The sequence below is a fragment of the Oncorhynchus tshawytscha genome, linkage group LG29 (genome assembly GCF_018296145.1).
Source record: "Oncorhynchus tshawytscha isolate Ot180627B linkage group LG29, Otsh_v2.0, whole genome shotgun sequence".
Classification (NCBI taxonomy): domain Eukaryota; kingdom Metazoa; phylum Chordata; class Actinopteri; order Salmoniformes; family Salmonidae; genus Oncorhynchus; species Oncorhynchus tshawytscha.
Genome location: NC_056457.1, coordinates 7,294,866 through 7,321,603, shown reverse-complemented (window position 1 = coordinate 7,321,603; position 26,738 = coordinate 7,294,866). Strand labels below are relative to the sequence as shown.

At 45.0% G+C, this 26,738-nt stretch overlaps 1 long non-coding RNA gene across 3 annotated transcripts in view; it reads right to left on the bottom strand.

Moving 5' to 3' along the window:
- Positions 1-20,128, bottom strand: part of LOC112227562 — a 55,922-nt gene extending 35,794 nt beyond the window's left edge. For 2 of the 3 annotated variants that reach the window (XR_002949887.2, XR_002949889.2), the window contains exons 1-2: positions 19,131-20,128; positions 18,617-18,732 (exon numbers count right to left, since the gene is read on the bottom strand). This is a non-coding gene — a long non-coding RNA (uncharacterized LOC112227562). The remainder of the gene's footprint in view (positions 1-18,616; positions 18,733-19,130) is intronic. The other variant, XR_002949888.2, reaches the window with a different exon arrangement.
- Positions 20,129-26,738: the final 6,610 nt, after the last annotated feature.

Sequence of the window (26,738 nt, the reverse complement as noted above, 5' to 3'; positions counted from 1 at the left end):
TCAGCGGGGAGGAGATGTTGTTGCCTACCCTCACCACCTGGGGGCGGCCCGTCAGGAAGTCCAGTACCCAGTTGCACAGGGCGGGGTCGAGACCCAGGGTCTCGAGCTTGATGACGAGCTTGGAGGGTACTATGGTGTTGAATGCCGAGCTGTAGTCGATGAACAGCATTCTCACATAGGTATTCCTCTTGTCCAGATGGGTTAGGGCAGTGTGCAGTGTGGTTGAGATTGCATCGTCTGTGGACCTATTTGGGCGGTAAGCAAATTGGAGTGGGTCAAGGGTGTCAGGTAGGGTGGAGGTGATATGGTCCTTGACTAGTCTCTCAAAGCACTTCATGATGACGGATGTGAGTGCTACGGGCGGTAGTCGTTTAGCTCAGTTACCTTAGCTTTCTTGGGAACAGGAACAATGGTGGCCCTCTTGAAGCATGGGAACAGCAGACTGGTATAGGGATTGATTGAATATGTCCGTAAACACACCGGCCAGCTGGTCTGCGCATGCTCTGAGGGCGCGGCTGGGGATGCCGTCTGGGCCTGCAGTCTTGCGAGGGTTAACACGTTTAAATGTCTTACTCACTTCGGCTGCAGTGAAGGAGAGACCGCATGTTTCCGTTGCAGGCCGTGTCAGTGGCACTGTATTGTCCTCAAAGCGGGCAAAAAAGTTATTTAGTCTGCCTGGGAGCAAGACATCCTGGTCCGTGACTGGGCTGGGTTTCTTCCTGTAGTCCGTGATTGACTGTAGACCCTGCCACATACCTCTTGTGTCTGAGCCGTTGAATTGAGATTCTACTTTGTCTCTGTACTGGCGCTTAGCTTGTTTGATAGCCTTGCGGAGGGAATAGCTGCACTGTTTGTATTCAGTCATGTTACCAGACACCTTGCCCTGATTAAAAGCAGTGGTTCGTGCCTTCAGTTTCACACGAATGCTGCCATCAATCCACGGTTTCTGGTTAGGGAATGTTTTAATCGTTGCTATGGGAACGACATCTTCAACGCACGTTCTAATGAACTCGCACACCGTATCAGCGTATTCGTCAATGTTGTTGTCTGATGCAATACGAAACATCTCCCAGTCCACGTGATGGAAGCAGTCTTGGAGTGTGGAGTCAGCTTGGTCGGACCAGCGTTGGACAGACCTCAGCGTGGGAGCTTCTTGTTTTAGTTTCTGTCTGTAGGCAGGGATCAACAAAATGGAGTCGTGGTCAGCTTTTCCGAAAGGGGGCGGGGCAGGGCCTTATATGCGTCGCGGAAGTTAGAGTAACAATGATCCAGGGTCTTTCCACCCCTGGTTGCGCAATCGATATGCTGATAAAATTTAGGGAGTCTTGTTTTCAGATTAGCCTTGTTAAAATCCCCAGCTACAATGAATGCAGCCTCCGGATAAATCGTTTCCAGTTTGCAGAGAGTTAAATAAAGTTCGTTCAGAGCCATCGATGTGTCTGCTTGGGGGATATATACGGCTGTGATTATAATCGAAGAGAATTCTCTTGGTAGATAATGCGGTCTACATTTGATTGTGAGGAATTCTAAATCAGGTGAACAGAAGGATTTGAGTTCCTGTATGTTTCTTTCATCACACCATGTCACGTTGGCCATAAGACATACGCCCCCGCCCGTCTTCTTACCAGAAAGATGTTTGTTTCTGTCGGCGCGATGCGTGGAGAAACCCGCTGGCTGCACCGTTTCGGATTGCGTCTCTCCAGTGAGCCATGTTTCCGTGAAGCAAAGAACGTTACAGTCTCTGATGTCCCTCTGGAATGCTACCCTTGCTCGGATTTCATCAACCTTGTTGTCAAGAGACTGGACATTGGCAAGAAGAATGCTAGGGAGTGGTGCACGATGTGCCCGTCTCCGGAGTCTGACCAGAAGACCGCTTCGTTTCCCTCTTTTTCTGAGTCGTTTTTTTTTTTTTTGGTCGCTGCATGTAATCCACTCGGTTACACTGGTTGTAAGGCAGAACACAGGATCCGCGTCGCGAAAAACATATTCTTGGTCGTACTGATGGTGAGTTGACGCTGATCTTATATTCAGTAGTTCTTCTCGGCTGTATGTAAAGAAACCTAAGATGACCTGGGGTACTAGTGTAAGAAATAACACGTAAAAAAACAAAAAACTGCATAGTTTCCTAGGAACGCGAAGCGAGGCGGCCATCTCTGTCGGCGCCGGAAGTTCAAGTTCAAATCCTTACATCACTTTGGTGGAGATCATGAAGAATCTTAGGAAGCAACTTTTCAAAGGTTGTGAATTAACATATAATAGTTACCGGGACTGGGATCAATTCCATTTCAAGAATGGAGAAATCCAGATTTAAAACTTTAAAATGGGACCCAACGCTTATTTTAACCATTTCTTTAAGGCATTGAATAACATTTCCTTTGGGATTTTTCTCCGAATGGAATGTCTGAATAACCCCCAATGCTATCACCCTCTCTCTAGCTAGAGATAGTCATCCTGTAAAGTTGTTGTTGTTGTGAGATTATCTTCCCCTGTCCAATCCAATCCTCTCCTCCACAATATCGATCCCCTTCGTCTTTCTCACAGAAACCTCACAAACTAATCTCTCCCTCCATGTTTATGTCTGCCTTCTTCTCTGTCTCCCAAAAATAGGCTAATTAACAGATTGCTAATTCAATTATGTCATTTAATTAAACTTCTGTTGAAATATACATTTGAAGCTCGAGGTCAACTTATTCCTGCAAATTTGTATTTGACCTACATTCATTTCAACCACTGTAATCAATCCCTGATTATTTCATCATCACAAACACTGCTCCTGTTTTACACGGAAGAGTATAGGGACCAACAGTGTTTTTGATTAATATCAAGATTAACATGTTCATTCTTTGAGATCGAGACAAAATACTTGAATAAAGTTTAAATATTTTGAGAATAAAGTCATTTTTTGAAAGATTTTATTGGCTCAAGCGGCCTTATAATAGTGAGGAGCCAAGTGACATAAAGGCCTATTATGGAATACACCTTATATGAAGGATGACATACAGAATTGTGCGTCCATAATTGATTCGTGTGGTATGCATCCAAATGCTTTTTGAACCCTTTGAGAGTCATTTTCATCATAAGAAAGTGAGCTACTGCACTTCTACAACCATGAATATAATAAAGCAAAATAAACCTAGCAAAATATAGCACTGCTTGTTGCCAGCGCTATAAAAATACATGGTTAAATGACTTGCTCTACCATGGACTACTTGCATTGCTGATCTGCAATATATGAAGTTGTAATTTGCTTCCAAAACATTTTCCACAATAAAGATGATTGATTTACCCAAATCCCCAAACATTTAAATAGTCCTGTGTCATAAATAGGCAGACTTGCTTAATATAAACCCATCAATGGATTGCATGATTATTCAACAGAGTTGAGAACGAGAGATCCAGGCTCATTGGAAAGTCAGTTGCATCAAGAGCTATTTTCTCTCCCATCATAGCAAATGATATGAACACGCAAACAAAACCATGAGGGAAATGTAGAGTTCAAAACCGTTCTTTACCAAGGTGGAAGGTGCTGCCTTTAACGTCCAGTAAAACTACGTTCCTCAAATGTGTACTTACTGGCTGAAGAAAAGCCACTATTATTAGTACAAATCTAATCCTTTTATATCCAAAACATACACATTTTGCAAGCATGAGCTAACATAGAATCAACATTGTAACTTACTAGAGTAGCTGTACTCTAGAAGCATCTGCGTTTATAACCTGTAGCAAGCTGACGTGTAACCATGACGACATGGCCTTGAATCTGCATTAGCATAAGGCTACTCCCACGGGTTACCTCTGAAATAGGATTGATGCAGATTGGAGAGATTCACTGTACAATACATCATTATGATGTGTTTGGAACAACAACTAGCTATCTGGGAGCCATTCGGGCTGCATTGGTGGTGCTTGGAGAGGTGGGTTGTAAACTACCAAGTAAATGTTGAAGGGACATTTCAACCACTGCTACATAGATCAATAATTCATGCTAGTAATTACCAATATTATTTATCTGAATACTTCCTGCACCATTCTGATCACCACAACACCCACACATTTAACAAGTGGTTTAACAAGGTCGAGGGATTGATTTTTCTGGAATAGTCTGAGATGAGCCAGCGGGGAAGGAAAGAACTAGTGTGTAACTCAACAATCTAAAGTACCTAACTCTCCTTGACTTTATCCTTTCATCGGTGCTGCTGATTTGAAAGAACTGAAAAGGCAGTCAGTCTCTCTCTCTGCATTCATTGTGTTTGAGGTTTTGGTGGGACAGGATTGGAGGGCAAGAGGGGACATGCTATCATATACCGTATATATCAATATATCTACATACAGTGCATTTGGAAAGTATTCAGAACCCTTCCCTTTTTCTACATTTTGTTACTTTACAGCCTTATTCTAAAATTGATTAAATAAAACAATGTCCTCATCAATCTACACACAATACCTCAAAATGACAAAGGGAAAACGGATTTTTAGAAATGTTTGCAAATGTATTGACATGTTTTTTTTATTCAGGCCCTTTGCTATGAGACTCGAAACTGAGCTCAGGTGCATCCTGTTTCCATTGATCATCCTTGAGATGTTTCTGGAACTTGATTGGAGTCCACCTGTGGTAAATTCAATTGATTTGGCATGATTTGGAAAGGCACACACCTGTATATATAAGGTCCCACAGTTGACAGTGCATGTCAGAGCAACAACCAAGCCATGAGATTGAAGGAATTGTCTGTAGAGCTCCGAGACAGCATTGTGTCGACGCACAGATCTGGGGAAGGGTACCAAAACATTTCTACAGCATTGAAGGTCAACAAGAACACAGTGGCCACCATCATTCTTAAATGTAAGAAGTTTGGAACCACCAAGACTCTTCCTAGAGCTGTCCTCCTGGCCGAACTGAGCCATCAGGGGAGGAGGGCCTTGGTCAGGGAGATGCCCAAGAACCCGATCGTCACTCTGACAGAGCTCTGGAGTTCCTCTGTGGAGATGGAAGAACCTTCCAGAAGGAAAACCATCTCCGCAGCACTCCACCAATCAGGCCTTTATGGAAGATATGCCAGACGGAAGCCACTCCTCAGTAAAAGGCACATGACAACCTACTTCGAGTTTGCCAAGCATGGTGGTGGCAGCATCATGCTGTGGGGATGTTTTTCAGCGGCAGGGACTGGGAGACGAGTCAGAATCGGGGGAAAGATTAACAGAGCAAAGTACAGAGACATCCTTGATCTGCTCCAGAGCACTCAGACTGGGGCGAAGGTTCACCTTCCAACAGGACAACGACCCAAAGCACACAGCCAAGACAATGCAGCAGTGGCTTCTGGACAAGTCTCTGAATGTCCTTGAGTGGCCCAGTCAGAACCCGGACTTGAACCCGATCTAACATCTCTGGAGAGACCTGAAAATAGCTGTGCAGCAATGCTCCCCATCCAACCTGACAGAGCTTGAGAGGATCTGCAGAGAAGAATGGGCGAAACCCCCCAAATACAGGTGTGCCAAGCTTATAACGTCAAACCAAAGAATACTTGAGGCTGTAATTGCTGCCAAAGATAGTTCAACAAAGTACTGAGTAAAGAGTGTGAATACTTATGTAAAATGTGATATTTCAGTTTATTATTTTTAATACATTTGTTTTTGCTTTGTCATTATGGGGCGTTGTGTATAGATTGAGGGGAAAAAACTATGTAATCAATTTTAGAATAAGGCTGTAAAGTAACAAAGTGGAAAAAGTCAAGGTGTCTGAAACCTTTCCAAATGCACTGTACACGTGCTATTTACTCCATAAATGCCCATTCGATGCCCCCTCAGGGCTACATTGTTTATCTGGGCACAAAGCGAAACAATGTTTGGTGGAAGAATTTCAGCTTGATGGGCTTTGATAACCAGCTCAGCCTCAAGCTATTTTGCATCCAGCAGGCACAATTTGGCACATGATCTCTTGACATAATTTTCTGGTTTTCTGGTTGAGAAGACATTACCAGATGACAACCAAATTGTCTCTGTTTACACCAGGTAACCTTATTGTTTCTGACAACAGGGAAAGATGTCATATTTTTTACGTTATCTGGTTTGATAACCAGACTACAACCATGACAACATCCATATTGGAGACAACATCCATACAGTTTTGGCCGCCGGGGCACAGTTCATCCCTGTACCATTGAATTCTCTCTCCATATCATCTATCGGTCTTTGCCCCCACCTGGGCTTGAGACAAATGTCAATGGCTGTGTTCGTGCAGCTGCTGCTGCAGACTCGGTGGTACAGCACATTTCCCTGCAGAAAAGGCTTTTTTTTTCAAAGCTCCTGAAGCGGATTAACACAGTGACGGCTCTTGTCCCATATCCCCGCTCATTAACGAGAGCCTGGACAAAGGAACAAGCTGCCACGGGCCTGTAGCCCGACATGACTAAGGGAAAAGTAGAGTTGCTGTGGTGTTGCCACTCGTCTGTTCCTTCTCCGCCTTGTCTTTGCTCGCCACTTGTGTTATAATTAGCATTCTCGTCTCTCAAGCTCCCACGCAGACGGCTCCCCCCATCGCCGCATCGCGGGCGAAACAAATTAACAAAAATAAGCTGATCGATTAATAATGCCATGACAACCGCAACAGCATCGTTTGGCGAAACAGGCTTTCGAGGCCCCCGCACTCTTATGCCACCTCGGTAAAACCGCAATGCACAAGTGGCGTGCGCTCATTAAATATAATTGCTGCACTCATGTATATCTTCATTAGCTTGCATTCCTATCTCGTAGAGAATAAACATCTGTGTTAGTAAAACACACACGCTTTCACTCACACACAGACACGCACACACCACCTTCACAGTTCGAAGCAGGGGTAGAAGTGTGAATGACAGGTGATGTGACACATGCTACCATGCTGTAGCACACGGTGTCTTCTCACCGTCAGTGTCTTCTATAGACTCTCCCCCTCCCTCCCTCCCTCCCTCCTTCCCTGTTCTCTACCTTTCCTCACCAACACATTTCAAGCAGTGTTTACCTGGCTCACTGACTCCAGTTTCAAACCACTAGTATTTGTTTGCTGAGCGGAGACTCGCGACTGATAGACCCTGTTTCTACGAATGACTTTTTACAAGCATATAGCTTGTCTCCTTTTCCAGAGTGCTTTGTTCCTTGTCTGTCGATTCCCCATGCTGGCGAGGTGCCAGACGCCATCCTTCCTTCCCCGGCCCGCGTTTACGATGCGCCTCACATCGCATATCTTACTCCATTGATTGCTGAGTCAGCGAAGGGCCTGCACACACACACACACACACACACACACACAAAATCTCTCGCTCTCTCTCATACACAGACAAAGCAGACAGACCATTTAATGAACGCTCACTGTAGATAAAGACAACATTGCTCCAAACTTCTAGCAGATATTATGACACACTATTCCAGCTCATGACCATGGACTACCACTCAAACAGACTAAAAACGTTGGATGATGTTACGTTTGAGTTCACAAGAAAATATAAGCCCTTTGAGCTTTGGAAAAGCTATAATATATGGGGGAATATAATATATGGGGGCCTCCCGAGTGGTGCAGCAGTCTGAGGCACTGCATCGCAGTGCTAGCTGCGTCCCTACAGATCCTGGTTTGATCCCAGGCTGTATTGCAGCTGGCCGCAACCGGGAGACACATGAGGCGGTGCACAATTGGCCCAGAGTTGTCCGGGTTAGGGGAGGGTTTGGCCGGCCGGGTTGTCCCTTGTCTCATCGCGCTCTAGTGACTCCTGTGGCGGGCCGGGCGCAATGCACTCTGACACGGTTGCCAGGTGTACGGTGTTTCCTCCGACACATTGGTGCGGCTGGCTTCTGGGTTAAGCGAGCGTTGTGTCAAGAAGCAGTGCGGCTTGGCAGGGTCGTGTTTCGGAGGATGCACGGCTCTCGACCTTCGCCTCTCCCGAGTCCATACGGGAGTTGCAGCAATGAGAAAAGACTGTAACTACCAATTGGATATCATGAAAAGGCGTAAAAAAAGGTGTTACATTTTTTTATTTTATTATAAGAATATAACATATAAGGTATGACCTTTTTAAAGCTGAATTACTGCTGTCCAAAGTCCACTCCACCTCAGTAGCTTCTGCACATCATTGGTTGAACTAAGGCTGTTCTGACTAAAAACAAGGCCTATTGAAACCTATTGAAATCAGCAAGGCATACTGTGGCAAAATGAAATCAATGTTTATCAATTTTACTTGGTTCAAAAATGTTCTCCCCCATTTCGTGCCTTTTGTCTTCTCAAAAGGGCAAAACAAATGGATAAAGACTGAATCAATAGCACCTCAGAAGGATGAAAATCTAAACTGGACAAGGGCAGGATTTGTAAGGTATCTGTCATAAGGGTTCTGTATTTACAGGACAAAGGAGCTGGATATGAATAACAATAGCAAATTATTCCACACCAAGAAATAAGAAAAGTTTGCATCAAAGATACATAGACCTCCACCTCGGGATCATCTTTCACGCAATTATGCATATACACGCATAATGAGCATATCAGTGAATATATATATATATATATATATATAACATGTTGAGCAATAGGGGGCCTAAGCCACTGCATCAAGTCGGTGTTTTAACTAGGCCACAATGACTCTCCTGCTTTTACCTCCATTTTGCCCTCTCAATGACAACCTCGCTCCCTCTCTCTATCCATCTTGCTCTCTCTGTTAGTATTTTTCTCCTTAAATGTCTGGGTCTATTTGGCCCCTGCCTCTGCAAGCTGGCTGAAATGGAACGCTGCACAAACAAATGTTCGTTCTGGCCCCTGCAAACCCAGGGGACAGGGGGTTGTAGCTGGTGTGTGCGCGTGTGTGTGTGGACCAGCTGTCTCCATCCTGTCCCACCAGTGATTGCCTCCAGTGGGACCACTGGGACTGGGGCTAGAGGAGGGGGAGGGGCCACGTGCCAATTGCTTTGGGGTTAAGGGCCAGAGAGTGGGAGGAGTTGCCACCTTAACAAAACATAAGGGGTCACAGCGTTGACTGGTTGCTTCTTGTCTCCAGTCTCTCTTTTCCCTCTCTCTGCCTCCCCTCCCGCATTCCCTCTCTGTATCTCTCTCTCCATTACAGTCTACAGATATTCTCTTTGTATACTGTCGTCTCCATCTTTGTCTCTCAGTAGAGATACCAATCACTGACTGTAAATATGTATTGTTTTTATCGATCCTTGCTTGGCTCTACCTCTATCTACATCTTTTCCCATCCTAATCACTCATCAGCAGCGCTTTATTTCCCTTTACCTTTATCCATGCATCCTTCTCCAACAAGGGGGAACTGGCTTTAATAATTTTTTAAAAAGATGGGCGCGGGTAGACAGTCAGGGGGGGAATTGAGTAAACCGTCAACGAAGGGAAATAAAATCCCCGATCTGACAGAAGAAGGTGTAATGTGGGTGGAGACATCGAGAGGGGGTGGGTCAGAATGTGCACATGATTTATTCAGAAAAAAAGGATCTGGAAAGGGGAGGGAGGCATTAAGACTGAAGGTGCCACCTGAACCAACCTCGATCCGACCAGCCTATCCAAACGCCCCACGCCCCTCTGCTATCCCTTGAGCCCTCGGGCCCTCTGGCACGGGGACTTGAAGGGCCGTTAATTGTCACCCGAACACGGTTTTAATCACATTGGCGGTGCCTCCCCCTCCACAACAGAAGACCTTTCGTGCCCTCTGGGGCTTGACTAACCTGAGGCGGAGGGGGGAGGGACGTGTGCCGTCATTAACACTGGGTCCCATATGCTGTGGCAGGTATCTGGGGAGACCCTCAGTAGCACACCCCTTCAACCACACACACCCTTGTCCCCCCTTCAGCTCCCTGTGGAATAGATGCGTATGAGGGGATTACACACCGGCGCTCTAATGAATAACTAAGCCAGCACTAATGGAGACTGGAGACCCCATCTCCCCCTCCCTTACTTCATCCATCCATCCCTCCTCCTTTGATCCGTCCCTTAACCCCAAGCCTGTGGCACGCTTCGTCCACGTTACGCATATGGCTGGTCACGCTCGAGAGACAAATAAATAACCACCTCACACACACACACACACCCACAACCCTCCCCCCCCTCCACCCCCGCTGGCATCCCGGCTGCTGGTCCCGTCTGGAGAGAGACCCCTGCTACATGTTTAATTCTATCTCTCTTTTCCTCTCTCGCTCTCACTCTGCCAGCTTTTTCTTATTGTCTCACTGCTCCAAAGAGAAAGGGGGAGTGCCTGCATGTGTGAGGGTGGGTGTGTGTGAGGGGACTGAATGAGGAGTTGCCTTGGAAACGGGAGGCACACTGATCTGCCGCAGTGAAGAAATGGGGGGAGAGGGAGAGGGAGAGGGAGAGAGACAGAGTTGAGAGTGAGAATGAGGAGCTAGTGTGTAAGAGTGTGGGTGTCTGTATGCATGTGTGTGTGTGTGTTAGAGAGGGAACGAGAGTGGCAGGGTGCGGTTAACAAAGTCCCTGCAGTGAAGAGGGGAAGAATGAGAGAGGGAACTTGGGATAGAGACTTAAAGGAGAGAATGCAGGTGTGGGTCTGTGTGTGCATATGTGGGCACGTGGTTTGTGTGTGTGTAGTTTGACAAAGTCATTGAATAAAAAGCCTCTCCCATGCATTAATGTCAAGAGCATGGCAACAGAGCCCAAGGGCAGAGGGACACTTCCATTGATATGCAATCACTCTCCACTCCAGTGTGGACTGGTCTCATTAAAATGACACACAGACACACACACACACACCCACCCCATCCTAACGCAGCAGGCGTAAAAAGACGCCTGAGTGGAGTCCCCACATCCGGTTTTCAGCGGAAAAGAAGGCTAGGTTGAATTAGCCGTATCCCTAAAAAGTGGACGGGGTGCTCCCTCCCAGACATGCTGATGGCTCTAGAGATGGAGTTCAGAGCGACATAATGTGTCACCCAGGTATTGCATGCCTATTCATTTTCCCAGTGAGAGCGTTGCAGGTGGAATGAACAGGGTCTACAGAGCCATAAACAATCCCAATTACAGTCAATGGAACAGATGATATTTCCCACTGCAACCAGCTGTCAATTCTACGTACAAACAGCCACATGAAGATAGTCAACAGTAGAACACAAAGGATCTGTGTTCAAAAGTCACCAAACGGAAGAAAACATTCCAGAACGACTAAAAATGCGGACATACTATTTGAACGTGTCTAATGAGAAATGCTGGTTTTCGTTTTGCGTGGCAACGCTCTTTAAAACCTTTTGCCATGGTGTGCCCTGATGAACAAGGCTACTGGGTTTCAAAGATTAAAAAACTTTAATAGTGTGAGAAGAAAAATAATCACAACTATATTTATAACATAATCAAGTCAATCATGTTTGACAACAATAGTTGTTAAAAACACCAAGTTGCATTGCTGGTACAATTTAAAAAACACTGTGTGTGGGTTTGATTGGATAATAGAGCTTGTCCCGGGAACATTTCCCAGAATTCTTTCTATGACAAAACCCGGGAAATTACAACATTTCTCCCCAAAGTCGGCACTAATGCAATTCCACAAAATACGCAACGCGAGCAGCATACGATTAGCAAAAAAAAATGTAATAGCACATTATACAAACAGTTTGTCGCATGGAACCCTTTAGCCCAGCGTATTTACTTCACACAAAGTCTGCATAAATTCAAAGCACACACATAGTTGACACTGCCGAACTACACAAGCGACCCAAATGCAGTTAATAAACCCTACAGGAAATCCCTACCGTCTAGCAGATAAAATAATGTGTCTCTTTCAGCTGTCATTGTGAGTTTTCAGACAGTCACAAATTTGATAGGTCTATGCAAAATTCCTCTGAATTGTTATCTCCTCCTATCCTTGAGCCTTGGCTATTTTTCTATCCAGTCCCAATCCCACTGAAACCCAAAATCCTTACTTGCATGAAAACTCCTAACTTTATTCTGTAATACTGTATATAGGTTGCATAATCAAATCACGTCTCTTGCCTATGCATGTCAAGATATCCCCTGCTTCTCTGTGCTGTCTCGTATTTGCTTCCCATATGAGAGCTTGGGTAGATAACGTGTGGTCAACAAACGGTTTGAGAGTAGATATGGATATTTTTATAACAGAATTGGTCCCCATTGAGATATCTTGATATTTAAACTATACTGAACAAAAAATATAAAACGCAAGATGCAACAATTTCAAAGATTTTACTAAGTTACAGTTCATAGAAGGAAATCAGTCAATTTAAATTAATTCATTAGGCCCTAATCTATGGTTTTCACATGACTGGGTATGGTGCAGCCATGTGTTGGTGTTGGCTTTGGGGATGAACAGTGAAATATACCTGCTGGAGTGCGTGCTAAGGGTGGGTGTTGCTATGGTGACCAGTGAGCAGAGATAAGGCGGGGCTTTACCTAGCATAGACTTATAGATGACCTGGAGCCAGTGGGTTTGGCGAAGAATATGTAGTGAGGGCGATCCAACGAGAGCGTCCAGGTCGCTTTGGTGGGTAGTATATGGGGCTTTGGTGATATAACAGATGGCACTGTGATAGACTGCATACAGTTTGCTGAGTAGAGTGTTGGAGGCTATTTTGTAAATGACATCGCCGAAGTCAAGGATCGGTAGGATAGTCAGTTTTACGAGGGTATGTTTGGCAGTATGAGTGAAGGAGGCTTTGTTGCAAAATAGGAAACCGATTCTAGATTTAATTTTGGATTGGAGATACTTAATGTGAGTCTAGAAGGAGAGTTTACAGTCTAACCAGACACCTAGGTATTTGTAGTTGTCCACATATTCTAAGTCAGAACCGTCCAGAGTAGTGATGCTAGTCAGGCGGGAGGGTGCGGGCAGCAATCGGTTGAGGAGCATGCACTTTACTAGCATGCTCTTACTTGCATTAAAAAGCAGTTGGAGGCCTCGGAAGGAGTGTTGTATGGCATTGAAGCTTGTTTGGTTTATAGTTTTGTTCAGTGTATTGTCATCATCTCCTCATTATTCATGAGCCGATCTGCTATCTGTATAATCATCAACTCGATTTTGACAAATATAGGAGGAATTCTGTCATTCATTGAAGGAGGGTATCTAGCAAGCTTAGGGAACTTTAGTCATTTGACTTTTTGTAATTTGACTGCTATTACACAGTTTGTATGAGTCGGCAATTCTATATTCTGGGTACGCTCTGTGCATCCTGAGCGCACTCTGTTTTGAGACAGCCCACTGCTGAAATACGCTGAATGAATTGAGGAACATGATAATGCTTGGAATTCATGAACAGGCTGTTTCACAATTCACAACAATGTAATTGGTGATCAATGATACTTACTCTATCATTACTAAATCTAAATTTAATTTGCTCTGAAATGGTTTTAAGCGCTTTAAAATGGGAACTTGCGGTATTTCTCGGGACTCTTAGGATAAATATAACTATTCCCGGTATCGAAACTGGAAAATATGAATCCCATTCTGATAGCACCTATTTTTTTAACCAGATGTAAACAGGAAGTGAAGCTCTTGAGTGCTTCCTTTATGAAAAAAATGCAGTTTTCAGTGGATACAAGAAGATGTTACGTGTACAACTATCTGTTAGAGCACATTAAGACACAACAGTTATCTTTTTACAGCTAGGACTGCTATTTCTTGTTCCGGGAATCCCGCTTAACAGACGGTTTAAAGCCTGCTTGACAGACTTGGTAACTTTAGCTAGCAAGCTAAGCTGCTAGCCATCAAGCTAACGAAGATAGCTGATTGGATGGAGGCCTCCCCATTCAGAGGAAGAGGCGAATGCTTCCTGCGTTGTAGGAATTGTGTTCACTATGCCTCTTTTCCGGGACACAGTGGGCCGACCAGATTTTCAACAACTGTCTACTTGCGGAGGACTATAGGATACAGCTGTGTAGCCAAAGCAAGCAAATTTCCGCATTGCACTTCCACCATCTCTACATTTCTAATACGGTGAGAGAATCACAGCCCTGTCACCATTCTTTGACTGACTGGCCTGTGCTTCACAGGGACCTCACACTGAGGAAGTCTCCCCCGAATGTGGAAAATTGAACAGGACCAACGCTTCTAGAGGATTTAGCGCATGCCCCAGTCTCCGATCAATCTATCCAGCAATGTAATCCCATCATACATCGTAGGCCTAATGGAAGGCAGTGGTCAATGGTGAACATGGCTTCTTTGGCTTTAGGAAGCCCAATCCAGACATAAAACATCTTCACCCCCTTGGGCTCGGAGGTTGCAGTGCCATCGGCCTCTACCCTGTTTCCAACCCAGGGTGATCCTGGGTTGGACCGTGAGGGTGCGAAACCCCGGCCCCGTCAGCCACAATGGATTATATGGCTGGCTCGGGTCTATCGGGTCTCACCTCCCATCGGTCCTCGAGGGGACTACTATAAACCCCTGTAGGCGGAAAAATAACCGGACCTTCTCAACCATTTCACCAACTGTCATCATTGGCAGCTCTATGATGAGAAATCTTGGTTCCCGGGTCAAAAATCCTGTGCTATCCTTGAGCACGAGTGCAGGAAATTACAAGGCTGCTTCCTACCGTTCTATGACAGCTGCTGTGTCCTGATGTTATCGTAGTTCATGTGGGGTCAAAACGGCATTAGGAGGGCTAGCTCAGAACTGCTGAAATGGGATTTTAAAGAACTGATTCTAGCTCTGAAAGACTCCAAACAACAGCAGATTATTTCAGGCCCTGTGCTGTAGCTGGGAAGCGGCTGCAAAAGATTCAGCAAGCTTCTGGCATTACACATCTGGCTAAAGGATTACTGTAGCTCTGTTGGCATAACTTTTATAGATAACTTTGACACCTTTTCGGAAACGGAAGATGCTCTACAGCAATGATGGAGTCCACCCAAATAATTTTGTTGCCTGGCCACGAGAGACAATGACTTATTAGTGACCCAAGACCCGCTCAGATAATCCCTACCATTGTGTAGCTGAGTTGTTGTGGTGCTGCTGCTAATGTACAATGTCCCAGGGGTGTTGGAAGTCATAATGTAACAGTGGAGGCTGCTGAGGGGAGGATGACTGCATCACCACTTGTCTTAGTGAGAGGGATTGACATGTTGGAAGTACCAAGCTGTCTGTTAAAGTGACTAGTGCACAGCTCAGACATCCATGCATACCCCACAAGACATGCCACCAGGGGTCTCGTCACAGTTTCCAAGTCCAAAATAGACTCTGGCAGCAGCTAATGGGAAGCAATAATAAATGCAAACACAAAAAAACAAGGACTATTAAACATTATATAGTATTAATCACAACAGCAACACACTCACCTATTACGATTGACCAATTTCCAAAGTTAACATAAAAAATGAGGGTTTCAACCATAGCCGCGGGAAGTATGGGGCTGCATCAAATGACCTGGCCTCCACAATCACCCGAGTTCAACCCAATTGAGACGGTTTGGGATGAGTAGGACTGAAGAGTGAAGGAAAAGCAGCCAACAAGTGCTCAGCATGTGGGAACTCCTTCAAGACTGTTGGAAAAGCATTCCCGGTGAAGCTGGTTGAGAGAATGCCAAGAGTGTGCAAAGCTGTCATTAAGGCAAAGGGTGGCTACTTTGATGAATCTCAAATATAAAATATATTTTGATTTGTTTAACACTTTTTTGGTTACTACATGATTCCATATGTGTTATTTTAAAGTTTTGATGTCTTCAAAATTATTCTACAATGTAGAAAATAGTAGAAATAAAGAAAAACCCTTGAATGAGTAGGTGTGTCCAAACTTTTGACTAGTACTGTATATATACCAAAAAAAGAGCTACTAGTCCTGTATTAAAAGACCAATATTTGTCTGTTGGCGAAAAATCGCAGCACCCCAAACTACATCCCGCGGGTTCAACATGAGTTCTTCAAAGATAGAGTAGTATTGCTCACAGAGTAGCATTGCTTTTTATGAATCATAACAAACAGAAAATGGCATGCAAATGTTTTATACAACAATTTAACCCCAGTAGCAGTGTCATAAAGACAAAAGGCTTTTTGCACAGACCCTCCTACGTTAAATTGAGAGATGAAGTATAAATAGTATTGCAAGAGATGTCTCTTTTGTTAAAAAAATAATAATAAAAAAGGAGAGAGACTCTCGCATTGCCCTGACAAAAAGCTATTTTTAAGGAGGCACCATGTCAGAAATGGGTTTGGATGCACGCATCACTGATTCTACAGTGCATCCGGCTAAATTGCACCGAAAGTTGCTCCAAAAGTTGCTCCAGTTGAGTTGCTCCAAAATGAAAATCGGGGCGGCGGGAGAGCGAGAGAGAGAGAGAGAGTGAGAGAGAGATTTGTAAAGAGGGAGAGAAATAAAGAAAGGGAAAGCGAGAGAGAGAAAACAAAATGTGGAACGAATGCTTTCCTTTCTCCTTTTTTTTTGGGGGGGGATTAACAAAACAGAGTGTCTTTGTTGGGATGAGGTCAGGGGTGTTCAATTATTGACTCCCTCAAAATGCCAGAGAGCACAGTCGGCGGTAGGTTCCAAAATAAGCCAGATGATGACTGCACCAACAAGTGTACACACTTCCAAACTCCGGGCCCATCAACTAAGGCCTGTTGGAAGAAGCACTCAGCACTCAGGGAGAGTAATGTGGTCGACACACAATATTGGAATGGAGCCGTTAGTTTTGTAGCATCCAACACACAATATTGGAATGGAGCCGTTAGTTTTGTAGCATCCAACACACAATCTTGGAATGGAGCCTTATGTTTTAGAATCTGATGCACAAGATTGGAATGGAGTTGTTTGTTTTGGACCATTCAACGGTGTGCTCCAGCATAGCTCATAACAATAAGACGGCTTAATTAAAACCACACAACAGGGTTAAACCTGCCAGTGTTCTCACATTAAACTCAGGGACGTTTCACATAGAGTAGCATTGCTCACAGAGTAGAATTACTTTTCCCGAATCATAACAAACAGAACACTGACCTTTCCAATGGAAATCTATCTGATGCGCATTTTTTTTTTGTACACACACAACGTCTCTGGTTTTGACGCAGCGTCAGCACTTTCCATCTACTCTGCCATACTCCATAACTTTTAATTGTCTTTCTGAGAACTTTCCTGGGCTTTGGAATGGTATCTTAGAAGTTTGGGCTTCTGAGACAATATAAGTCTAAACAGTATCTAAACAGTTTTCCCTATAATGTGAAACGTCTTTTGCCTCACACTATAGGGCCGACCCAAAGCATACTGTTCTTGCCCATATATTTTCTTTTCACATTGTCCTTTACATCATGGTTCCAGCAACTATTGTGGAGGCGTAACCAGGCCAGCCCAATACAGCTTGGCTGGGCTCAGTTTGGCTCTACAATGTGAATTAGGCACTTGTGGAACAGTGTCACGAGCAGGCAGAGCCTGAGCCAATTGGACAAAACTGTTTAATCAATATGTCTGGAGGTGAAAGGCTAGGAGCTGAGTGTTGAGAGGGTTTTTCCACTGTAGTGCAGAGCTGGAATCAGGAGATCTCCAAACATATTCCCTCTTCTTTAATACCTTTAGTAACAGTCTAGGGATGGAAGGCTTGCTGGCTGCAAGCTACTGCTGAAGCGTGAGGGGGTCATTCAAGGTCCTCTCCCCCCGGAAACAAGTCTCTGTCTGGGCCGCTGAACCAGACCCCGTCCCCTGGGGCCCCAGAGAGTGTCTCCGTCCACACACTCCCCAAACAGGAATCGCACCACCCCCAGGCTCACCTGCACCCCTCAGTTGCACAACACTGCCATCTGCTGGTGGAGGCAGGAAGTGTGACTGCACTGCAGCAGGGTCGAAGACGGAGGAGAAAGGTTCGACCCCAACGACCTCAGCCACAACAGCCTTCGTTGTGTGGGAAGAGAGCAAACACTATAGCTAAACAGGAGTCATGTTGTTTTGGCGTCCATTTCATGTATTATTGATTTCTAGACAAGTGGGATGTTTATTGAGGCACGTCAGCACACAGCTTTGTTCAAGGGCAAAACCGCGAGGGCTATCTCTTTAGTACCGCAGAGCCAAATCTGTGAAGAGTAATCTGTTGTTTTGGTTGTTTGTGTGTGTGTGTGTGTGTGTGTGTGTGTGTGTGTGTGTGTGTGTGTGTGTGTGTGTGTGTGTGTGTGTGTGTGTGCGTGCAAGAGTATTTTTTAAAGCATGTGTGTGAGAGTGTGTGCATGCGTACGTGCGTGTGTGAGAGAAAGAGTAAGTGTATGCAAGACCTACAGTACGAGTTTATGTTTGTGTATACAGTACGGGCATGTGTGTTTGCAAGCGTGTATGAGTGTGTGTCTGTGTGTATGCATTCGTGTGCGAGTATTTGCGCATATGGGGGTGCTTATATTTGTCCTGTTTCACACATGTACAAGTGTGTAACCTGTACAAGTGTGAGGTGAGAAATGGAAATGTGTTTCTTGCATATCCCACACCCTTGGAGAGTGAGGTCACGGCCAGGGATCAGCCATTATTGACGGTGACCCTGGGTCAAGTGCCTTTCTCAGGGGCAGTTCGACAGATGTTTTACATAGTCGGCTGGTTGGCAGGGGATTCGAACTAGCAAACTTTCAGTTACTGGCCCAACGCTCTGACCGCTAGGTTACTTGCGGCCCAACGTGCATGAGTGTGTGCATTTGTCTGTGTATATTTGCATGTGTGTCAACAGCTATGCTCACCAGCTCCATCACCCCACAGTCCAACACCTCCAGCCAGTCATCCTGGAAATGCACCTCTATCTCAAAGGAGGGATGTGTGAATGGGAACTAACACTCCACCCAGCGGATCTCCAGCTCTGGCACAGAAAAGAGAGATGAGATGAAGGAGAGGAAAGGACGGGTTGAGACAAAGGGCGAGGGACTGATCCCAAAATTATCAAAAGGTTACATTTCCCTGTATCATTTCCTTCAAGAGACCAATGACCTAAGAGGACTATGGGCCTGTTAAAACAATTTTAAATGTATCCTTCCCTCCTTCCATGAAGTAATCATTGCTCTAAAATGACAGTGTAATCCAGAAGAGTTAATCTAGCAAGCTTTCACCAATGCCTTCATGCCAGACCTTTTCAAGGAAGGGAAGAAGTATTGGAACAGAACCTTGGTAGGTGAACGCTACATGGAGAATTATGTTGACTACCATGGGGTATCAATATTGTGGGTACGTGGGCATCCATGAACTTGAAATGTTGTTTACCTTCTCCAAACAGGTGTCTGACCATACGGTCCATTGTCTGTTTCAGGTCTCCTGCTTCTGTGGGGTCTGGCTCACCCCGCTCTCGAAGAGAGACTGGTCCTCTCCGCTCAAAACCTTGGCAAGCAGCTGAAAAGCACACACACACATATTTCAGAGACAACTCTTCAAAACAACACTGCTGCTAATGCTGTTAATATGGCTGATGATTAGACTTCATGTAGAATGAATTATTGTATGTGTATCTAAGTTTACTTCTCAATGTCTTTGCAGTACTCAGCAAAGCATATGCAATCGATAAAACTGTAGCGCTCAATGTTGTGTAACAATGGGATACTGTATTCATCCTACATTGTGAGTCCAACTCTTTGGCCTTGTTGTGACCCTACATAGAAGGCCTTGACTTTGTGGTCTGGAGGAGAAGCTAATCAATAAAACTGTAGCTACTCAAGGCAGTGTTATGTTTAGTTTAAATGTTCCCGTACCTTAACTCCACCAGCATTTGTTTTGATTTCAAAAGCTTCAATCTTGTCCCTCGGTTACACTTCGCCCGCCAGCAGGAAGCGGTCCAGTCCCGGGCACACCCAGCTCCCTCTGGTGGGCCGAGATGTGAGCGTGCAGCATGGTGCCCCGGTTGAGGTAGTAGCTGACGCCTCACTTCCGGCAGGAGTGGTCGGCCGGATGAGCAGGCTGTCGAAATTCTGCTCCGTCATCACCACCGGACTGAGGTTGTTGTGGACCGAGTACAGCGGGTTGCCCTAGCGCATGATGTAGGCACGGTAGAAGTGGGCTTTGATTTGCTGTATGATGAGACAGAGAGGATGGTGGGCTTGGTTGTGCAGGTTGCGGCCCACCTTGGCCAGGATCTTGCTGGTCACGTTGGTGAAGTCGTCACAAGTGTGTGAATGGATTTTCTCCTACCATATCTATTGTGTTATATTCTCCTACATTATTTTAACAGCTCTACAAACGTTAAAGTGTTTTCTTTCCAATGGTACCAATTATATGCATATCCTGGCTTCTGGGCCTGAGCAACAGGCAGTTTACTTTGGGCACGTCATTCAGGCGGAAATTGGGAAAAAAGGACCCTAGCCCTAAGAAGCTTTAGAGGGCCAAAAAATAAGGGGAGATCATGTAAAGCTGGACTGAATGTCTTCATATTGGATTGAGCTGGACTGAATGTCTTCATGTTGGACTGGACGGTGCTCAAATGAACTTCTATGCCCTTCTTGATTAAATAATATCTCTGTGAGGTTACATGAGGCAAATAAATTAACCGATGAACACTCCGGCAAGAGGCTAGACGTTTCTGCAGGGCAGACACTATGAGCTCATCTAAAATCGGATACATATCCGTGCGTGTCCCATTTACATTTATGAGCACAGCTATAATACTGGATGGCGGGCAAAAGCAGCGATTCATTTAAGAACGACTTAATTCAATCAACCCTGTGTCTCTCTCTTCCTCTTTTTCTTTCTCTCACTCTTCTTACAGCTGTAAGCATTTTTCCAGGCAGGTTTGCTTCATTGGAGAAGACCGCATTGGAGCACCTGGGAGAATTGAGCTGTATGTATTAGGGACTAACCGTAGCGCTCTATCGGCTGCGCTCAAATATTTGCCCTTTCCCAGCAATTTTTCATGAGCTGAGAGGAGGGGATCTGAGTTTCTTCTTCCACGGTCCTCTCACTTTCTCTTGCTGGCACGCAATGGTGAAATAGACACACGCGCACGCACATACACACTGACACTAGGGACACACACACACACACGCACAGAGAGACTAAGGACAAAGGATGTTGCATTGCAGGGGCATTGCAGCAAAGTGGATTATGGTTCTTGATCTGGAAAGCTTTTGCCAGATCTAAATCGTAGGCTGTACAAGGTGTGGCCCTCATTGAGCATAACTCACTAGCTGTATGCACGAGCGCGCACACACACACCAATCCTCACAAACATTTATTTTATTATCCTTAAGGGGACCAAACAACTGAAAATCCTATTTTCCCTAACCTAACCTTCAAAACCCTAAAATGAAACCTAGCCCTAACTCCTAACCCTAAACCCAACCCTAACAGTAACCCCAGTGCTTAACTTGTAAATTGGGAGGTGCCGGGAGGGGGGTGACCTGGGGGCCTCGGAGGTAATAGAAAAAAAAGTTGAATAAAGGATTGCATACATATCACCGGTTTTGCGTGCTGGCATCGAGCAGTAGAGTAGAGGTGCTTGCATACATTGCATACATGGGCCTTTTATAAATGCATTTCATGCAAATGTACATTATTTAAGATGACTGGAGACTTTAGCAGAATCTTTTTTAATACCTCACAAATGAACGAAATGGCTACTTTGACACTGACAAACTGAGATCAATAAAAACAACCTTTTCTTGAACCCATCAATAGCATAGACCTAGGTGTGTGGAGACTCACATATTGTATAACAAAAACAAATAATAATATGCTATTGATCCGCTGTGGCTAAATTATAGGCCTACTCCTGGTGTAGTTTTCTGAAAGTTTGAATTTCTTTCTGAACAGACAGGAGTAATTCTATAACTTTGGTAAATGTATTTCAATTTATCAGGGTTACCGCGGCAATGAAGTGCAACGCTGGAGAGGTGAGAGTTGCAGGGACATGTCGATCAGAGCAGAGAGGGAAAGTGAATCTTATTCTAGTTCTGTGAGAGATACAGGTGCGCTTCTTTCTCTCACCACAGCAATGGCCATGTGTTGGCCTATACAGGCTACAATGTCCCGCAAAACTTTAACCTAGGCCGGGCCCAACAAGAATCAATTCTTGGAATATCAGGCACGTTTTCACATTACGTGTTCTATTGGGCAAGAGAATTACCGAGGCAGTGGCGACCCGTCATTCAATTTTGAGCCCCACATTTTTGGCAAAATAAATGTTATTTAGGCATTAATACATGTCACGTATCAGTTAGCAAACAATGTAAAAAATATATATATATATATATACAGTGGGGCAAAAAAGTATTCAGTCATCCACCAATTGTGCAAGTTCTCCCACTTTAAAAGATGAGAGAGGCCTGTCATTTTCGTCATATGTACACTTCAATTATGACAGACAAAATGAGAAAAAAAAAATCCAGAAAATCACATTGTAGGATTTAAAAAATATATATTTATCTCTCTCTATATATAAATATATAAGAGAGAGAGAGAGAGAGAGAGACAGAGAGAGAGACAGAGAGAGAGAGAGAAAAAGAGTCCTGCATAATTCATGGTGAGGGACACCACTTGATTCACAGCACATCTCGCTACAGAGCTTTGAATAAGACCTGAGGTAATGTCACCTGAAATAGCTGCCTTTGAGTCACAGATAACCTGGCAGATCGAGCCGGGACCTCTCATTGCAATAATGAATGAAAGGGACTTTGTTGCTGCTTGTAGTGTACTGTATGTCAGTGCGCTTGCCTAATGTACTGTGACAGTCTCTGTCTGGCAGACCATGGACACAGACCAACACAAATGACACACTCCCATAGCTAAGGTGATAACTATTACCCAACCAAGGTCTTCGTTGGGCATGGGTGTGAGACTACTCCAGGTCCCAAGACAGTTGATTGTCACCACACAATGGATACTAGCAATGACAAGCCTGCTCATATCTGCTACACTTGTCAGTGAGGATCACGTGTAATAGGAGACACATTTCTATTACAGACATGGAATTAGTCACGTTTGGGAGAACCGGATGCCGGTGCTACTTCCAGGATCTGAATGTTTTGTTTCTCCACTTGATCTCAAACTTGTTTGATCTAAGAGCAAAGTCATTTACTAAATGCTTGATTTATGAAGGCATTGAGCGGATACTAGAATAGGTGTACAAGCCAATAGGGTGTGTGCGTGCGCACGTGTATGTACACTGTGTACAAAACATTAAGAACACCTGCTCTTTCCATGACTTAGACTGACCAGATTAATCCAGGTGAAAGCTATGATCCCTTATTGATGTCACTAGTTAAATCCCCTTTAATCAGTGTAGATGAAGGGGAGGAGACAGGTTAAAGAAGGATTGAGATATGAGATTGTGTGTTTGTGCCATTCAGATGTTGAATGGGCAAGACAAAAAATGTAAGTGCCTTTGAACAGGGTATGGTAGCAGGTGCCAGGTGCACCGGTTTGTGTCAAGAACTGCAACACTGCTGGGTTTTCCACGCTCAACAGTTTCCCTTGTGTATCAAGAATGGTCCACCACGCCAAGGACATCCAGCCAACTTGACATAACTGTGGGAAACATGGGCCAGCATCCCTGTGGAACGCTTTTGACACCTTCTAGAGACCCCCCAAAAAATGAGGCTGTTCTGAGAGAAAAAAAGGGGGGGGGGTGCAACTCAATTTTAAGGTGTTCCTAATGTTTGATATACTCAGACGCGCTGCAAGTCCCGCCTCTCCCATCTCCTCATTTGTTTTTAGGAGTATATACCCACATTGGGTGACTGAAAGAGGAACTGAGGTCCACACTAGTCGGTGGTGGTAATGCACCTTAAAGTTGGTTGCCAACAGCCATATAAAGTCCGAAGAAGAAGAAGAAGCTTGAAAGAGGAGATTACTAGAAACAAACTTTTATCTGTGGATTAATTGTCAGAGTAGAGGACCTTGTGTAGTTCAGGTAAAATAACAACCCAATGTTTAAATCCCAGGACAAATTAGCTAGCAACAGCAAGCTAGCTAGCTAAATTGCCATAAATGTTGAATGCTTTTCGACCTGTCCCCAAATTAATATAGTTGATATTTCAACATCCTGATCGCATCTGGTGTGGGTGGACAAAATCAACATTGTGGTCAGCATTTGAGCGTGCTTGCGTTGAGGGTGGGTGTGTGTCAGGTTGGTAGGCGGAATTGTGCGGAGGTGGCAGCGGCTGATTGTTTTGCAGTCAGCTATTCATCTCCCTGAGCCCTAAATGAGGAGGCAGATTGGGCTAAATCAATATGCACTGTCCACGCCAGCTACAACAGCTAAATGCCTGCTCCAGTACCAACACTTACATAGATATACTACCTAGCTAGCGTTAGCGAGCTAACCAGGGCCGGACTAACGCATTTCAGGCCCGGGGCACCTAAATCCAGTGGGCCCCCCAACCCAAGCAAGTCCTTCAGCACACTTAAAGGTAAACAAAGTGAAGAGGTAGTAGGAGGTGTCTACACACTCCACAGTTCAGTGTGTGTGTGGGAGCTGTAAAGGGTAAAAGGTCACAAATATAAATGGGCATGATGGTCTATTACTTCACTCCCAACAGCTAACCCCCCAAAGCCGCAACACCCACTCTTTCTCCACGGGCTGAAACGCCATCTCTTTCCCACTGCAGCTTGCCCTTTCCCCTCCCAACCCCGCTCCAAGGTACTTGTCCCCTTTTCTAGAACACTAGCGACTCCTCACTTACTCAGTTAGCAACACCATAGAAATAGAAATCCTAGTAGGGACATTCCGATTAAAGCGATTCTATGTGCACCTATCTCTATTCAAACAGTCGCTTGCACAAGCCACCCATAATATGACAGCACCGTTAAGAGACTAGCACTTGATCTAATTGGTGGGAAAGTCTTCGTCGTGGAACAACTCTGTAGGAGAGGAGTCTCACGTGGGGAAACACTGTGGCGCTCAAAGCCCTTCTACTCCACTTGGCAGAAGGAGCCACTGTTGCAGTCCCTTTATTGATGTCTTGGCTTAGAGAGGCGAGTAGCGCTTTGCCACATCATCGCAGCTGGAGGTGTTCGCAATCTCGCTCTCCATACGTCTGCCGTGAAAAACAACTGTCGGGCAGACTCATTCAAGCAGCCACTACCAGTCACCAGAGAATTAGGATGCGATCAACGGAGGTGGTATTGATGATGACTGTGATGACAAGAGTGATGATGCCCAAGGTAATGATGATTAAGGTGGTGGTGATGGTGATGATGGCAACGGTGATGATGATGATGACAACGACAGTGGTTATGATGAATATGTGATGACAAAGCTGACAATGATCATGAGTAGGACACCAGACAATCCCTATGTTCAGTTGGGGGCTTAGGGAGATTCCGCCAACACATATTCAGTCTAAACCTAATCATGATATCCGTGATGACGTCAAAGAGCAGTAGAAATACCAGTAGCAATGTCAGCGATGCGGCAGAAGCCATGAAGAGGATAAATGAGGAGGGTGTTCAGATGACGGGATGACCCAATTTGGACAAGTCACCTCCTCTGAGCCAGCCTGCTTGTGGGGAGACTCCGCTTCACAAGAACATATCATCTCCTTGATGGCAGAGAGTCTGACGTAATCGATCATCTTTTCATCAGGCATCAAATGATATGACAGGGAGGGAGCGAAAATTCAATCTGTAGAGATGAGAGAACAGAATAAAAGGATAGACGAGGACATAACAGGTAAAGAAGGAAGTGAGAGAGACAGTCTCTGAAAGTTGGACGACAGAGTGAGCAAATAAAAAGGACAGGAGAAAAGAGGGCATCATCTGAAATGGAAACGATTTTCTACAAAGAGAGAGGGGGATGCAGGACGAGAACAACAGAGAAGCAGTGAAAGAGGGAACAGAGAAAGTCAGAGGCAGTAACAGAGAGAGGGAAGAAAAAGAGAGAATAAGGAAGTGGAGACACTGAGCGATACAAAGAGGGAGAGAATAAAAGAGGAAGAAGAAATCACTCACAGTGGGAAGGTACAGAGAGAAATGGTGCGAGAGAGGAGGGGGAGATAGATTTGGTATTTACCGGATGGCTGCACGCTCTCGTTTACTCCCCGGCGTGCCCCGCCTCATTGAGCCACGGTAAGGCGTGTGGGTGCACGCGGATGCGGCTCACGGCTGTCGTTGGGCCCAGGAGAGCAACTGTAATTGATGGCGAGAATTACGCCGGCCTTTCCCGTGGATGTCTGCTCAATGAGCAAGGCCCTGCCGAAGGGGCCCAGTGGAGTCATATTTCACACCGGTTCTCAGGCCCCGACAGCTACGTGGCTGCTGAAGCACAACCACCAGCGAGGAACCAAATGGTGTGAAAGTAGTGTCAAAGCATACCACTACAATGACAACTGGAGAAGGACACTGATAAGATACAGGTAACTTCTGAAATAAAGGGAACCACAACAGAAAAGTGTCTTCATAGGGCGTTGGGCCACCACGAGCCCCTAGAACACGAGCCACCAGAATAGCTTCAGTGTGCCTTGGCATAGATTCTACACGTTTCTGGAACTCTATTGGGATATGACTGTTAAACCACACTAGTAGTAAAAAATTGACATATTTCTACAGAGACGCGCTTTTAAATGGATAGTGCAAGACTGTCAATTAAGCCCTTTTTCTACTTACCCATAGTCAGATTAATTAATGGATACCATTTTTATGTCTCTGCATAGAATTTGCTAATTAGTGGCAGCGCATTTGCTAACTAGCGTGCATAGACATGGAAAATATATCCATTTGTTCACCTGACTCTGGGTAAATAGAAAAAGATCAGAGTTACAAGTTTTAATGTATATTTGTTGCTAACTAAACGAGCAGTGGGGCGAATGAGCCACGAGCATAAGGCCAACGTTTGCTCCTCATCATCCCCGTACAGAGCAATGGCGAACATCAGTTATATTTGTTGTC